The sequence below is a fragment of the Sphaeramia orbicularis genome, chromosome 20, assembly GCF_902148855.1.
Source record: "Sphaeramia orbicularis chromosome 20, fSphaOr1.1, whole genome shotgun sequence".
Taxonomy (NCBI): Eukaryota; Metazoa; Chordata; class Actinopteri; order Kurtiformes; family Apogonidae; genus Sphaeramia; species Sphaeramia orbicularis.
Window position 1 is genome coordinate 6,150,827 of NC_043976.1, and position 18,249 is coordinate 6,169,075.

The 18,249-nt window shown below is 41.9% G+C and overlaps 1 protein-coding gene across 1 annotated transcript in view; it reads right to left on the reverse strand.

Annotated features, from left to right (window-relative positions):
• LOC115411697 (MAGUK p55 subfamily member 7-like) overlaps positions 1–18,249 on the reverse strand; it is a 134,262-nt gene that overhangs the window by 54,698 nt on the left and 61,315 nt on the right. The window lies entirely within an intron of this gene.

Below are 18,249 nucleotides of genomic sequence, written 5' to 3' on the forward strand. Positions count from 1 at the left end.
TCCAAAGGGAAGCTTATTTCCCGATTAATGTAGTGGCGTACCTGCAGATATTTGTAGAAATCTTGTTTTTCCAACTTATTATTTTCTATGAGAGTTTGAAAATCTTTTATTACTCCTTTCTCTGTTAAAGAAAAATAGGTTGTTATACTTTTATGAATCCAATTCCGAAATCCCATATCATTTTGATTGGGCTTAAAATCAGGGTCATATGCACACCATCTCACAATCTTCAGATTATCGTGTCATTTATATTCATCTTTTGCATTTGACCAAGATTTTAATGATGACTCTAGCCATGGATTTTCAACCTCATTAAGGACTTTTCCTAAATCTTTATTTCCCAATACTGCCTGTAATGGGGGTTTCAATATTAAAAGGACCTCAATGTCCTTCCATCGAGCATGATAGTTAGGGTTACACACGTTTTTTAGCGGTTTGATTTGTGCTGAATAAAAATAGTCTTTTAAATTAGGCACTGCCATTCCCCCATTTTCTTTGGAGAGTTGTAATGTTTTTGAATCTCACCTGTGGTTTTTTCCCCAACCATATGAATCTAGAAATTATTTTTTCCCATTCCAAAAGCTGCTTTTTTGTGATTTCAATAGGGAGAGCCTGAAACAAAAAAAGGAATCATGGCAGTATGTTCATTTTCACTGACTCAATTCTTTGAATTAGACTCATGTAGGGAATGGCAGTCCATCTCTGAATATCTTTGTTTAATTTTTGCCACAAGGTCATCATAATTATGTCTGGATATGGTTGTAATTTCTGTGGGAATAACAACTCCTAAGTACTTTCAAGTGGTTAAATCCCATTTTAGGTTTAATTCTTTGCGTAAAGTTCTTGGAGGGTCATAATTTAAAGTGATAATCTGTGTTTTACTTACATTCAATTTATATCCTGCATAATTGCCAAAGGTTTTCAGGCAGTTGAACAAAATAGGCAATGATTTAGTTGGTTCACTTAAATATATTAGGACATCATCAGCATATAGTGCCACTTTATGTATATCTCCAGAAATAGTTATCCCCTTTATATCATCTGTCTGTCTAATCATTTGAGCCAGAGGCTCTATGTAGAGAGCGAACAAAAGAGGAGAAAGCCCACTAGTTACGCGTTCCAATTCAAATGTTTTTGTTAAGTATCCGTTTATTTTTATTTGGGCCGTTGGTTTTGTGTACAAGGACTCAATTGTTTTTATAAAATTATTATGAAAACCAAACTTCTGCAACACTTCATATACGAAGTTCCAGCTCACAGAGTCAAAGGCCTTCTCAGCGTCGAGACTGACCAAAGCTGCTTGAATCTTCTGCTTTTTAATATGGTTCATTACATGTAAAGTATGCCTTATATTATCATGCGTTTGTCTCTGTGAGATGAAGCCCATTTGGTCAGTGTTAATAAGTTTCGTTAAATCATCTCTAATCTCTTTGCTAGGATTGACGTAAATAGTTTGTAATCGGTATTGAGAACCGAAATGGGTCTAAATGAGCTACAGTTAAGTAGATCCTTTCCTCCTTTAGGAATTACTGAGATGGTGGCTTCTTTCCATGAACGTGGCATTTTCCCATCTTTTAAAGCTATATATAGTATTTGTAGTAGAAAAGGTGATAGTTCGGTTTTAAATTTCTTATACCATTCGGCAGAAAAAACGTCTGGGCCGGGCGATTTGCTTGCTTTAGTTTTGATATTGCACTTGACAATTCTCTTTCAGTTATTTCAACCATAAGTGTTTTATTTTGGTTTTCAGATAAGACAGGCAGTTCAAGCATGCTCAAAAAATTACTTATCTGTTGTTTATTTTGTAAATTTGGTTGTGTGTGTAACGGTTTATAATAATTTTGAAAGACAGATTGGATTTCCGCCTGTTTATACAAACATGTTTTTGAAATTGGGTCTTTTATCTTACATATTGTGTTATCTGATTGTTGTTTTTGTAATTTACTTGCAAGTAATTTGGCAAATTGAGAACCTGATTCATAATACTTTTATTTTGTGTAAATCATCTTTTTCCGTATTTCCAATTGGTACATAGCATTTATTCGGTTTCTTAAAATTTTCAATTTGCTGTTAAGCTCTGTATTCAAATCTCTTTTGTGTTTTGACTCAAGTTCTCTTAACTGTTTAGATCTTTTAGCTTAGACTGCCTCTCTCTCTTTTTATGTGAGCAAAAATATATAATTTTACCTCTCATATATGCTTTTAATGTATCCCATACAATTTCTGGGCTTACTTGACCATCAAGATTTTCCTTCAAAAAAGACTTACAAATATTTTTAATGTATATACCCATAGCCTGTATAAAACTCTTTGACGTGGACTGCCCTTTTGAAGCCTCGACTTTGCATTTAGGCCATCGACATCTTGGCTTTTTGAAAGACGTACATATTTAGACAACTATTTTGGAATTGGGTAAGACCAAAAAGTGAAACTTACCAAAATAATGCTATGAAACATGAATCACGCTGCTAAATACAAACCTGGACAATAAACGAACAGACAATGTGAAACATGTTTCAGGGTTTGTAAATGTACATCCATTCCTCAAATGTACACTGCAGCACATTCAAGAAAAAGCTTTACCAGAAGTTTAATTAAACAGCAGCATGTGTTGAAACTAGGGATGTAAACAATTAATCGACTATCAATTAATTATCGATAAGAATTTGTTCGATTAAATGTGTAATTTGTTTGACATGCTTTTTTAATGAAGTATATAAACAATATTTAGCTTTAATTCTTATTGACCCTGTCAAAAGAGAATTTCAGGTTCTCAGGAAAATTGCCACTTATCAATTAATCATTAATCAATCGATAAGGTCAACCAACTAATGATTAATGGATTAACTGATAATTTGCATCCCTAGTTGAAATGGCTGATGTGGATTTTAATTCTGATTTTGCACAAAAGAAGTATCCAGGAAAGACCAATTCCATTAGGAGCAAAGACAGGCAGAGGATCGCCAATTTGTCAACAAATGAATGAGAAAGTGATAGTAATGTTTGAATTCAATGATCTGGAAAGAAAGAATGATTTGAGCAGAACAGAATGAGATTAATCAAAAATCTTGGTCCCAATTCTCATAAAGCTCAATTTCAACTTCTTCTTCTGTGCCTCTCTACTGCTCTTATACCTCACCAATAGTGTGCAGCTATGGCTACTGTTAGCTTAGAAATGCAAAAGTCAACAGACATCCAGCTCCCAGCACAATACGGGCTCCAACGCAAACTTCATGTGTATGCACTTAGAAGTCTCTCATAGTGCACTTTCAGTTTAGTATAGCTACAGAAAACCTGACATATCTTGAATGGGACTCAACTGGAAGCAGGATTTTTTGGAGTCAGTATAGAGCTGCTATCAGTGCTGTTACACTTAAAGATTTCAACAACTGAGACTCTAATCTGGTCAAAGACACCTCATCTAATATGGGACAGAGTAGAAGCAGAGTCACTGCTGTGTAAAAAGTACTGGCTGAATTTAGCATTGACTTTACTGGAAGACCTTCCTTGCTTACTAATATTTTCTATTTACTATTCAGAAAAATTTAATCAAATCTCAGGAGCCAAAAGAAAACAGTCCATTGCTCTTGGAAAAGGTCGGAGCTGTGAGACCGAGCTGGACCATTTGATGATAAATGTCTGGTAGCTCCATGTGCTGTGACTGCTTCTAAAGCCCAGGCCACACTCCACCGTCTGCAGTCTGATTTATGAAGCCTCCTCCTGGACGTGGCGCGACTGAGTGGAGATGAGACGGACCTGCTCGCTTATGTTAGCTGCACAGCCAGGCTCTGCAGAAATCACATGCAGGTGTGTGTAGGTCAAGGAAGATGGAAGAGTGATAGAAAACCAAACACACACGAGCACCTCTGTGTCTTCTTTTACATGAATACTGAGCTCAGATGTGTCATATATGAGGTCAGGTGTATTTTGATTTCTTGTGCAACAGGTTTGTTGCATTTACTGAACCACACTTTTTAATTTAAATACTTGGCTTCATATTCCTGCTATTACTCAGAAAGTGAAGATCTTCTACTCATATGCTTCTATCAGTACCAAGATCCAGGAGTTTTGGGACTATTTTTGATAACAGTGCCATTTAGTCCCATTTTGTCAAACTCTCAAATGTCAGCTTTAAATACTTTCTGCCAAAACAAAACTCAATCAAGTATTTGGTTTATATGAAGTGTGGACATCTACTGCTGCTACTCTTTGTGATTGTCACTAGAAACATTTCTACTGTTGATCACTTTGCACTTTTGTCTTCTCCCCTGTGTGCTCAGTTTCTTTTGTTCTTATTTCTTTTGTGAGAAGGCCATTTAGCAATTTGGGTTGACAGTGTTGTGTTTAAAGTTGTGTATAAATAAAGCCGAATTGATTAATTACACTTTATGTTGTACACTTGATATTAAAGCCCATCTGGTATAGTAATTTTGAGGAGAATCATGAGAATCATGATCATGATGATCATGATATATAACTACTTAAAGTCTTATTTTTCTTCTCCATTCATTATTTTAAAAAGAAATGACATTACCCAGACCACAATTTAAAAGAGGAGCTGATGGTAGGCCTTTTAACTACTTTTCTATTAGTAAAACCAGCTTCATTTAAATACACACCACATAAATGACATTTTTTACGTACACTCAACACGTTCGATACTCATTGGATGGCGCTACATCATAACTGTGGCTAACTATGTTGTTATGCAATTATTTGTATTTATTTAAAGTGTATTTTTGGAAGAAAAATCTAATGTCATTATTAATTTAGAAAAAGGAGAAATAAGATGGAGTTCCTCTGCAAACAAAGGGATCTATGAGGGGCCATATGGGACATTATTCAGAAATACCATTCACACACAAATGAAATGCATTCATGTACACATGCGAAAACACACACGTACACATAGGAAAATGCACACATACACATATGAAATGCATTCACATATACATGTGAAAATGCACACAAACACATATGAAAATGCACACATACACATATGAAATGCATTCATACATACATGTGAAAATACACACACAGACATATGAAAACGCACACACACATATGAAATGCATTCACACACATATGAAAACGCACACATACACATATGAAATGCATTCACACACACATATGAGAATGCACACATACACATACGAAATGCCGCTTTCCTCTGACGAAAGAGGAGTAGATGACTGAAGTTGATACGGTAAGTTGGATCTCAAATAATGAACAATACAGCTTAGTGTAGGCTAGCGTCAGTAGCTAACATTTGCTAGTAGTACTAGCACTAAATGTTAGCTTATATAACATTACCTGTCTATATGTAACCTTAAAGCAAATTGTGTGTGTGTGTGTGTGTGCGTGTGTCGTCAGTTACGTTGTCAACTAACCATATGGTACTTATTCTAATATAGCTAATTAAATGCTAACGTAGCTTTATTATTAACACCCTTAAGTTTGCTAGCTACTCGATCTCACTAATGCTAATCACTTAAACTAGCTCTTACAACTAACTCAATTATAAGAGTTAGTTTAATGCCAGGTGGAAGTCTAATGAGGAAAGTTCAGGGGTCAATGAAAAAGAGGAGCTACGAGGTTGAAGTGAGAGCAAGCAGCTAGCGGACTTAAGGGTGTTGGCATTGGCAATAAATCTAATGTTACTGTACCTGAGTAAGGTTAACGTTTAATTAACTATATTAGAATAAGTACCATGTGGTTAGTTGACAACATAACCAACACACACATAATTTTGCTTTAAAGTTACATATAGACAGGTAACATTATATAAGCTAACATTTAGCGCTAGTACTAGTAGCTAACGTTACCTACTGATGCTAGCCTACACTAAGCTGTATTCATCATTTGAGATCCAACTTCAGCCATCTTCTCTTCTTTTCGTCGGAGGAAAGCGGAAATTAGAGTGTTTTATGTATATCAGCTTTGTTGTTGCAACATGAGGCACAGCACTGCACCATTTTACAACGTTCTGAATATTCCGCGATTGGACATGGAAGTCCAGCAACCGACTTCTACGACACAGTCGGTCAGACCCGGAGACAACCGCCTAGCAACATCCAGGCATATCTGCAGATTAAGGTAAAAGGGGATTCCCGGGAAGCTCCGGAGCCGTTGCCAGTTTGACGTGAGGGAAAAAGCCTTGTTAGGTGGTTGTCTACAGGTCAAACTGACTGTGTCGAAGTAGTCGGTTCCTAGCGGTCTGTAGACCTATTTGCCAGAGCTGTCAGTGTCTGTGCAGAAGCTAACAAGTTATGGAGCAATGCCACTGCTTCAGATAAATAATTTGCTGACATCAATACGAGCTGGGCCTGCAATTGTTTAATCTTCTGATAGCCAAATAAAAGAGGAAATACACCAGTAAACAACAAAACTGGGGGGGGGGGGTATCTGGTTTCCTCTTCTCTGCCTTCCTGTTCAAGTGAAATGCCTTCCTGTTCAACTGAGATGACTTCCTGTTCAAGTGAAAAATATCTGTTTGAGAAAGAATTTCACACATGTGCGTGAGAATGCATTTCATGTGTATATGTGTGAGTTTTCATATGTGTGTGTGTATGTGTGTGCATTTTCACATGTATGTGTGAATGCATTTCATATGTGTGCGTTTTCATGTGTGTGTGAATGCATTTCCTTTGTGTGTGTGTTTTCACATGTATGTGTGAATGCATTTTAAATTTGTGTGTGCATTTTCACATGTATGTGTGAGTGCATTTCATGTTTGTGTGCCTTTTCACATGTATGTGTGAATGCATTTCATATGTGTGTATGCGTTTTCACATGCATGTGTGAATGCATTTCATATGCATGTGTGTGCACTTGCATTTTCATATGTGTGTGAGTGCATTTCATATGATTGTGTGAATGGTAATTCTGAATAATGTCCCATACGGCCCCTCATAGAGATCAGTGATTGGCCATTAACTACATCCATTCACAGTTCATCCAAATGTCTATCTGGCTGTTGATTGGTCAATAAATGAGACAGTGTTCTGTTCCAATTACGGAGCACAGTCAGTGCAAAAAGCCAGACACATTCACCAAGCATTTGTTAGTCTTGATAGACTATTTTCACACCAGACATTTTGGCTTGTCTCAGCAGGAAAAACACTAGTGATCTAACTAAAAATTAATGAGGGTTCAGTTCCTTTGTGTCCAAGAAAACCATATCAAGAGGCCAATGGGAGAAAACCAAAACCCTGAAACCCAGTGAGATAATCCCCAAATCTGCATTACTGACATAAATCCTATATGTGTACCAATATATGTACAAAAAGATTTTATCAACTTTTGTAATTATCTCTGCGTCGAGAGGGGCCAGCTGAGGTGGGTCGGGCATCTGTTTCGGATGCCTCCTGGACGCCTCCCTGGGGAGGTGTTCCGGGCATGTCCCACTGGGAGGAGACCTCGGGGAAGACCCAGGACACGTTGGAGAGACTATGTCTCTCGGCTGGCCTGGGAACGCCTCGGGGTCCCCCTGGAAGAGCTGGAGGAGGTGTCTGGGGAGAGGGAAGTCTGGGCATCCCTGCTTAGACTGTTACCCCCGTGACCCGGCTCCGGATAAGCGGTGGATAATGGATGGATGGATTGTAATTATCTAGGTTTACTGATTCCAGGTTTAATATGAAAGGTTTGCATGCTTGTGTGATTACATTAAATTCACTGGAATCTATTTTATGCTGATCCTTTGATGACTGCCAACAACCTGTAACAACTGGTTTTTAGGTTACAAGGTCCAGTTCCCAGTCAAACCAGGGCCCTCCTGGGGTGTGTATGCTCCTCCTGGCCTTGCAGGTTCTCCCTGTTTTGCCCTTAGAATTAACCTTAATTTTATTTTTTATATCAGTGCCCTTGAATAGTTTAGAGTCTGGAGTTGGTTCTCGGGTGACTTCAGTGGTAGCCCTGTGCTGTGCTCCTTGTGGTTGGATTTCCCTACGGGGACAAAATAAACTTTTCTGGTACAATCAATAACTGGAAGCACTCAGAGAGCGCAGACCTCCGCCAAGGCTGATCAGTGCCGCCCCCCCCCCCCCCCCCCCCCCCCCCGTGGGCCCCCCCACACCAAGGAGGTAATGTTTTTGCCAGGGTTTGTTTGTCTGTCTGTCTGTCTGTCCGTTAGTGTGCAACATAACTCAAAAAGTTATGGATAGATTTGGATGAAATTTTCTGGTCTGTGCCCCCCCTGTGGGCCCCCCCACCCCCGATCACCACCAAAATTTAATCATTTCTTCCTTATCCCATTTCCAACAAACCCTGAAAATTTCATCAAAATCTGTCCATAACTTTTTGAGTTATGTTGCACACTAACAGACAGACAAACAGACAGACAGACAGACAAACAAACCCTGGCAAAAACATAACCTCCTTGGCAGAGGTAATTATGCAAACATATATATTTCTATGAAGAGGTCTCAAGTTGTTTTCCAAAAAAATTCTTAATCTGCCTCCTGAGAGAATTGTCTCTTTTCTGCTCGACACCAGCCCCTGCCATACCTTCCATTCATTATCCTCTGCTTTTCCTGATCCAAGTTGCTGAGGCATCAGCCTAAACAGGGATGCTCATATTCCCCTGTCCAACCAAGGAGGATATCAAGGCATTCCCAAGGGTGTCCTGGGTCTGCCTAAGGGTCTTCCTTTGGCTAAACATGCCTGAAACACAGCACCAAGGAGGCATCCTAACCAGATGCATGAACCACCTCAACTGTCTACTCTGATGACTGAACTCTTTACCCCAACAAAAGCTATTGTTAGCTTAGAAACATATGTAGCCAACTTCAATAAATGACCTGCTCTCACAAAGTGCAATGTGTGGTCAATCCAATACTCAGTGGCAATCTTGTCTGCTGAGATAAAGTTGACTCGACAACATACAATGAACTGGCAAAGCAACACTAAAATGAGTTAGCTAGCTAAGACAGAGTTGTCATTTATGGATATACAGTATAGTACTGAGCAGGCAGAGCTAGCAAAGCAGTTGGCTCTAGTGTCAACCAGGGTGATGCTACATGGCAGTTAACACTTCAACACATATTGTCTATGTTATAGTGCAACAAAAAGGCATGAAGAGACATGAATCATGGTGGTGCCTATATGCTGTCATCACATAAGAGAAGCACTGAAAATTTCCCCAGTGCCAAGCATGCTCCTTTAAGTGTGACACTGAGACAGACAGTGACAGAGGTTGGAAAAACCTCAAGTTTGTTTGAATAACGACCCCTGTGGTGTGGGAATAAGGCAACAGAAGTGAGGTAGAGGTAAAGGCAGGGGGCTGGCTGGGTTAGACCGAGGTTAGGGAGGACACTATGTCACTTTACCCCAAGACAGGAACATGTGCTTTTGGCTGGGGGAGGTCTTTTCATTACTTTCATTTAGTTTGGAGCTCCCGAGGGAGGGAAGCCACACTAATGAATAGCCACAGTGGTCAAGGTTAGTACTGCTGAACCCCATTCAACCCTGCATGACTTCATTTTATTAGAACACAAAAAAATGAAAGAGTAAAGGCAGAAAGACTGGAGGCGAGACAAGTGTGAGAGAAAAGGAGAGGAAGTGAGAGATGAGTGAGGGTCAAGGTCTTTAGTGAGGGAACATCTCCTCCTCTGATTCACCGTCGTCCATCATCTCCTCGCTGAGCCGTTTACAGTGAGGGGAGGGAGTCAAAGACAGACAGAAAACTGTAAATTTCCAGTCCCTCATATTGTCCTATTAAAGCACCTTGTCCCATAACTCAGCGTGGAGGACACATGGGTCATGTTTGACAATGCTCTCCACTTTCTACCTTCGTTCTCCCCTGCTGGGATCACTTTTTCCATCTTCAGACCTTCACAGAAAGTGTGTGTGTGTGGGGGGGGAGTTAAAAAAATGAGGCCCGTCTGTTCCAAGACTGTGTGGATTTCATTTGTTAAATGTCAGGGCAGGTCCTCTGATGTCTAGATAAGTTTGATCCTGTCGTGTCAGCTTATAGCATTTGACCTCGAGCAGCTAAGGGCTTGATACGTTGATATACAACTGCCAGTATGTAAAGATATAAAAAAAAACAAACAAAAAAAAAACTCACTCAAGAAAACTCACATCCCTGCCAGTAGTCCATCTCCTGTCACGGATCCAAACCAATTATGTCTGATTTAGTGTATAACTACTTAATAATACATCCAAAATGCTGCACAGTAAACCTTTAACCTGAACCCAATCTTATAGAGCGTTCTGATTCAATTTTACGCAGCTATGTATGAGGATGTGTTCCCATAATTATATTTTATAGACTTCAATAAAAGGTTTTAAAGAGTCATGGTCTAAAACTGGCATTCACACTCTGAGAAGAATAAAATAAAAAAGGAAATAATGATTATGTGAGTTTTTCTTATGAAAATAATTCAATTTCGGGAGACCAGCAACCTTCAAAGATCCCATACAAAGGCTGTAAAAATAATGTAAAGCTGTGAATAACAGTGAATAATAATGTTTGTAGGTCTGCAGGGGTGTCTCTTGGGGTTGATGAACCCAAAATTTGGAATGCATGGCTTACTTACTTGCTGGATGTCAAACACTAGAACTAGAAGAAACTAACATAAATTATTTGTGCACTAATGGAATTTCAACTGATAAAGTCTCAAAATGTTAAGCCGCTGCATTTCTCTGTGACTGGGAACGAACAGTAAAGGTCACGAGACAACAGATGAATTGAAGGAATTAACATACTTTGGTATTGATAGCAAGTTCAGGAGTTGTCCCCCATGAGTTACGATCTTAACATGTTTTGCTCAGTGCGAGCCTTATAAGGCGGTAGTAAAGCAAGAATAATCCTTCTCCCCTAACAGCACTTATGAAACAAACCTTGTGTTAATAGCACCCAAATATCTCAAAATTAAGTCTTTTTAGCTCTGAATATTTTCCATATTCTAAAGTAAGGTCTTAACTAATGCACAAGTGGGAGCCACATCAGCAAACTCTCTCAACTGCTTTAAATCATAGTTTAATCTTTTTCAGTATGTTTTATACGCAGCTTATTAGATCATAGGCCTAAACTCCTTCAGCCAGATCATCACAAATACCCCTTTTCCACCAAACTGGCTCCAGATCTGGTTCGGAGCCAGTGCTAGAGCCCGTGCTTAACTGGTTCCAACCTGGTGCCTCCAAAGAACCGGTTTGCTTTTCCACAGGCCAAGAGCCAAGTCAGAGCAACGTCATTGTAAAACGTGATCAGATGGCTGCGGGTGTGGTGTGCGAGATGTTTGCTCGGAAGCACAGCAACAACCATGGAGGACCTCATCATATCGATGCAACTGCTGCTCTTGTGTTTGCAAGTCTACACTGCAATCCACAGGCAAAAAACACAAGTATTCACTCTGTGGCATTTGTGATAAACATAAATATGTGGGTTTGTATATGTAGGAACATAATGCAAGGATAGTCTGTAAACAGATAATTAGTGAGGTCAGCAGAACAGTATTGTTACCCAAGTTTATGTGAAGCACAGGAAAATGTGGACAAAATGACCTTTTTGCATTTCAAATAGGTTTATTCACACTGAAGTAAAAGTAGGCTCAAGTAAAAAATGCTTTAAAAACTTTACAAAAGGGAAGAAAAATCCAGGTGCTGTTGCTGTGAATCTGCCTTCTCGAACCATGGACAACTGTAAAGAGCAAAACAAATAAACTGTGCTTTAATTTGACATGTTCTCCCCAATTACGACAATTACCCTGTCTACTGGAACACAGTTCAGTTAACTACTGGGTTCAGTTTCGATGTATCACCCCACCGTGGAAACAGCGTTTCGGAGACAACACAGAAATGTTATTGTTAGCTTGTTGTTAGCATACCAGTAGCTAGTGTTTTAACGTCCATAACATTTGTAGCTCGCTTTAATCTCTAAGGTTGACTTTTCGTGAACTATTAACCATGCGTTTGTGAAACAAAATTTACCAGTATCGTTTTCCGCTAATGAACAACAGACTCGTCCACAATCCAAAGCCTCCAGTTCGTGTCTGCTATGTCTGAGTTCAGTGCACCGGTAGTCAGATTCACTGGTCCCCTAAAACCCAGTCCAGCAGGTCCAAATGTGGGATTCTTTTTGGCCATCCGGGTGTGTCCAAACTGTCTTTTCTGGTCTCTGTAGTTCTTCTTTATCTTCTTTAGTTTGTTTAGAAGCTGGTCCAGGTCCGGTCGTATCCATCTCTTTATATTTTAACACCAGCTTTGTGCAAGATGCTCCCTCCAACTGGCCTTGGACTTCGGATGAAGCCCACAGTGTCAGAAAACACTGGGTCTCCTCTTCCATCCACTACTGCTTATTTTTACCATCTATTACTCCTTCTCTAAAAACTAAACTAAAAACCCACTGGTTGTAGTTTTAAAAATGCCAGTTCATAGCTTTTGCTGTTCTGTAACCTCTGCCCACCGATGACACAGGGAGTTGCATCACTGATCCTTAGTCTGGCCCTGGTTTAGCCCAGCTTGAAGTTGGTGCCTGCCTGGAACCTGTTTGGAACCACTTTGGAACCGGTTTGGCCAGTGTTTAGGTGGTGGAAACACTAAGAACTGGTGCTAAGTCAGGCACCGGCTCCGAACCAGCCCTGGAACCAGTCTAGTGGAAAGGGGTAAAAGAGTGGCTTTGGGAACCAGTTCTGAAGTGGAAAACCATCAGCCACCTCCTCTACATGGATGACATCAAGCTGTATACCAAGAGTGAGTGTGACATTGATTCCCTGATTCACCTAACTCGGATTTACAGCAAAGACATCAGGGTGTCATTCGGACTAGATAAATGTGGGCAGAAAAATAATTACAACTGAAGGGGTTGAACTACCTGAAGGGAACATTGCAGATGTGCAGGACAGTTATAAATACCTGAGGATTCCACGGGCAAACGGCAATCATGAGGAGGCAGCTCAGAGATCAGCTACAGCCAAATACCTACAGAGGGTAAGGCAGGTTCTGAAAAGTCAGCTGAATGGCAAAAAATAAGATCCAGACCATTAACACCTATGCCCTACCAGTGATCAGATACCCTGCTGGTATAATACCCTGGCCACTGGAAAAGATACAAGCCATTAATATCAAGACATGAATGCTCCTTGGCATGTATGGAGGGTTTCACCCTAAGTCCAGCATCCTGAGGCTGTACACAAAGCAAAAGGAGGGGGGCAGAGGACTAGTAAGCGTCAGAGCTACTGTTCAGGTGGAAACAGCAAACCTCCAGGAATACATCAAGATGAGGGCCCCCAGTGACCAACTGCTAAGTGAATCTCAGGCAACAAAAGCCCAGTAAGGAGGAGGAGCCTGAGTGGCTGTCATGGAAGGACAAGCCCTTGCTTTGTATATTGAGAGAACATACCAGTGGCTGGAAAAGGCTGGACTGAAAGACAGCACAGAGACACTACATGTGGCAGCACAAGAACAGGCCCTGAACACCAGAGCAAGAGGCTGGGGTCTACCACATCAGACAAGACCCAAGGTGTAGGCTCTGTAGAGAAGCCCTGAGACAGTCCAGCATATCACTTCAGGGTGCAAGATGCTGGCAGGCAAGGCATACATGGAGCAGCATAACCAGGTAGGGGGCATAGTGTACAGGAACATCTGTACCGTGTATGGACTGGAGGTCCCAGGGTCAAGATGGGAGACACCCCCAAAGGTGATCAAGAACAAACAGTACTAGATCCTGTGGGACTGACAAGATGGTGATGGCCAATCAGCCTGACATAGTGGTGGGTGAAAAACATCAGAAGACAGTGGTTGTGATAGATGTAGCAATCTCAAATGAAAGCAACATCAGAAAGAAAGAACAAAAAGAAGCTCAAGAAATACCAAGGGTTGAAAGAGGAGCTGGAGAAAATGTGCGGGTGTGAAAGCAACAGTGGTACCAGTAGTGATCGGGTCACTAGGGGCAGTAACCTCCAAGCTGAGAGGATGGCTCCAGCAGAAACCAGGAGCAACATCAGAGATCTCTGTTAAAAAAAACACAGCTAAGATCCTGCACAGAACCCTCAGGCTCCCAGACCTCTGGTAGAGAACCTGAGCCTGAAGGAGGCACCGCCCAGGTGGGTAAGAAAAAGAAAAGGTTTGAGGAGACATCTACCCCTCCCCCAGCTATGTCAGCCCTGCAGCAGCCCCCCTCCTCTGATCTCCCATCACTCTGCCCAAGTCCCCCCCTCACCTCACCCCCTACAGTTTTCAGCTCACCATCACCTCCACCCCCCAGTACTCTTCCCAACCCCCATCGATACTCCATGACACACAGCCCCACTGCTTGTCCTTCACACCTCTCCAGGTGTGGAATGAGGTTAGGAGGATAAAGACCAGGAAGGCTGCAGGACCGGACAGCATTGGTTCCAGGCTCCTCAGGTCATGCTTAGACCAGCTGAGTGGAATCATTGGACATCTGTTCAACCTGAGCCTGAAACTGGGGAGGGTGCCATGCCTCTGGAAGATGTCCTGTGTGGAACCTGTACCAAAGATCCCACATCCAAAGGACCCTAGCTGCTACAGGCCAGTGGCCTTAACATCCCACCTCATGAAGGCCTTGGAGCAGCTGGTGAGCTCACCCATGGACCATTTGCAGTTTGTGTACCAGCCTGGCATCGCAGTGGATGACGCCATCGTCTTCCACCTCCATTGAGTTCTGTCCCACCTGGAGTCACCTGGGACCCCTGTTTGAGTCCTCTTCCTAGACCTTAGCAGTGCTTTCAACAACATAAGGCTGGGCATCCTGAGGGACAAGCTGGAACTTTCAGGGGTGGACCTTCACCTCACACACTAGATTATGAACTACCTCACCAACCACCAACAGTATGTGAGGACCCAGGACTGTTTTTCTGAGCCTGCTGTCTGCAGTGTAGGGGCCCCCCAGGGAATGGTGCTGGCGTCATTCCTCTTCACTTTCTACACTGCTGACTTCCCAACTGTCACCCACCTGCCACCCGCAGAAGGTCTCTGATGACTCTGCCATCGCTGGCCTCATCACAGATGGGGATGACCAGTCGTACAGAGATCTTATCCAGGACTTTATAGACTAGTGCCAGCAAAACCACCTCCTGATCAATGTCAGTAGACCAGGGAGCTGGTTGTGTACTTTGTTGGTGTGCCCACGGCCCCCCAATCATCAGTGAACATCCAGGGAAGGGACATTGAAATGGTGGCATCGTATAAGTACCTGGGTGTTCATCTGAAACATAAACTGGACTGGACAGGACAACACCATTGCACTTTACAAAACATGTCAGAGCAGACTCTATCTGCTCAGGAAGCTGAGGTCCTTTGGGGTGTGGGGGGCACTCCTGAAGGCCTTTTATGACTCTGCCATGGCCTCTGTCATCTTCGACGGAGTGGTCTCCTGGGGGAGCAGCATCACAGCAGCTGACAGAAAGAGGATGGACAAACTAATAAAGGGCACTTTCACACAGCGTACTCGAATCCGTACTGTACTTGGATAAGTTCTCACCTTTCCCGCAGATGTTGCATTCACACGCATGTACCACGGCTCCTGCCCACGTACAAATGGGTGTTACAGGGCCGAAACAGTAGGTGGTGGTGTGGAGGGAATGCTGTTGCTATCCTACAAACGCAGAAGTCAGAAGAAGAAAAACCCTTACCTATCTGTTTGCCTGTTTGAGGCAAAGAGAAGCAGAGCAACCTTCATTGTCCCTGATATATCACTGAGTGGTTCAGTTGATAAGGCAAGCCCGTGCCGCGTGGATCTGAGGCTTTTTCACGAGACAACAGGAGCACCATCTATAGTCTTGTGGTGATTAACCCACTTCATTGTCGGAGTGGTGATTAGGTTACTTCAGGACTTGGGCACGGATGGCATTCACACAGCAACATACCGTGCTGGAGTATGGGCAGTCCGGACCCAGGACTAGCTTCTCAACTGGACTCGGGCACAGGACTCGAGCATGGAACATGGAGCATGGATAAAATTAAGCGGATTTGGGGGTCCAGCGTACTCAGATATGGACTCAAGTACGCTGTGTGAAAATGCTCAAAGAAGGCCAGCTCTGTCCTGGGATGCCCTCTGGAACCTGTGGAGGAGGTGGGGAAGAAGAGGTTGACAGCCAAGCTGTCCTCCATGACGGACAAAGACTCCCACCCTCTACAACACACACTCACTGCACTAAGGAGCTCCATTAGTAACAGGATGATACACCCAAATTGCGTGAAGCAGAGGTATCGCAGGTCTTTCCTTCCTGCAACTGTCAGGCTCCACAACAGAAACTGCTCCAAATAATTCTGTGCAATAAACCATGCAATAATCAGTGCAATAAACTGTATCCATATCCAACCTGTGGCATGATCAGCATGTGCACAGCTGTAAATTGTACATAGCTTTTTTGATTTTTGATTTGTCTTTATTTTTGATTTTGCACTTCTTTTACTCTTGTGTGCTTTTGTACTTGCTGCTGTAAACCTGGAATTTCCCCTTGTGGGACTAATAAAGGTATATCTTATTTTGTCTTATCTGTGGGGAAAAACAATTATACACATACACATGGTTAATGCATATGCTGATAACTAAACAGATCTTGGCAAATATGTGTACCCTAATATGAATTTGATCCATAATTGTAGAATGGCCTGATATGTGAGAAAATGTAAGAAAATTTTACATTTTATTAGTTATTTATTGCCATAATCCATGAAAGATGTACCCTACATGGTTTAGTAGTGTTGATAAGAGACATTTGAGTTGACTGCCAATGATGACCCTCTGTGTGATTAAATTCCAGTGCTGTTTTATGGCACATGGAGGTGTGTAAATGTAACACCACATTGGTGAGGGAAAACAAAGATGTTCGGATGTTGGCTGGAGGAGGAAGGATGTGACTCAGACTTATGATCCAAATTCAAGCAGTGCACTCTGATCTGAACTAACAGCCTGGCATTGGATGTAAAGCTGATATGGCAATGTTTTATTTTGGTCTCATTTTGAAGAGAATAAAGAAACTGTATGAACTGAGCCGTGCCACATGGGTGCCTGATTGGCCATCTAGATTCCACAGTGAGGCAATAGTGCTTCTATTTCAGTGTTAATGAGTGTTGAAAAGTGGTCAAAGTAGATGTAAAAGTGTGTCTGGACTCACCCCAAGATGTGTTTATATATGCACTATGTAATCTAGAACCTTCTCCCTGAGTATTGATTGTGTTTCAGGTGGCGCTGACGATGGTGGTATGCCTGAAGCGGTGGCAGTCACCTGCTGCGCACTCTAGACAGTGTAGCTGAGGGCAGACGGGGGCTGAAGTGTCATTTTATGTTCGGCAATAAATTACGCCTCCATTACCGGAAACCAGAGACCAAAATGAATTTCATTTAACTGTAGATCTCTTTCTCCTCTTTTAGTCCTCAGCCACCACTTCAATAGCTTTCATTTGGAGCGGACGCACAGCTGAAAACCAATCCGCTTTAAAAATACAACCGCAACTGCTCTGGGTTGGGAGTTTTGTTGCTTTTTCTGACTTGCCAAATCAGGGGAACTGTAGGACTGTGGTGTGCTCAGAGACGCTTTGATACACCATGTCCCCGATACCTGATAATCCCGGGGAGACGCTTTGCAGGGCATTTAGCAGGAAGCATAAATTTGAAAGTCTGTAATTTGACAAAAAGAATGAGAAAGAAAATCTGAAAAAAGTGGGAAAAAGGGTGGACGGTGATAGCTAGGGGTCTCTTTACTGTCCAACCCTACTGTCATTTAAACAGCCAAGCAAAGACACAGCAAGAGGTAAAAAGGTGATCTTCCCCACTTCCTTTCAGACTTTTGTGTTATCTCATTAGCCATTCTTTGCTAGGAGTAACAGCAGGATAGGACAAACACAAATACAAAAAAAGCAATAAAATGTCTATTTATGAATATTGATCTAACAAATTTGGGTGCAGCCATCCTGGTTTGGTTACAGGGACTTCTGTCATCTTTACTGGAGTGTTTAAACATTCCAGGATGGAACGTTCTGGATACTCTGCTGACACTTGTGGCTGCTAAAGGTCAGAAAAACCACACCAGAACCATGAGGCCTTTTTCTTTTTCGTGACAGTCTTTTCAGGACACTTCTGGACTCTATAAGAATATCAGCCCCCTTTTTCTCTGGTCTTTTCCCTTGACTCACTACTAATTAGGATGATGTATGGCTGTGGGCTCTTTAGAAGGGGGTGGAACAGTCGGAGGCACTTTGATTACAATAAACAGAGTTGAGGATTTCAAACAAAACCACACACCAGCAAAAGAAAAAACAAAAAAGAAAGAAAGGGCTTTC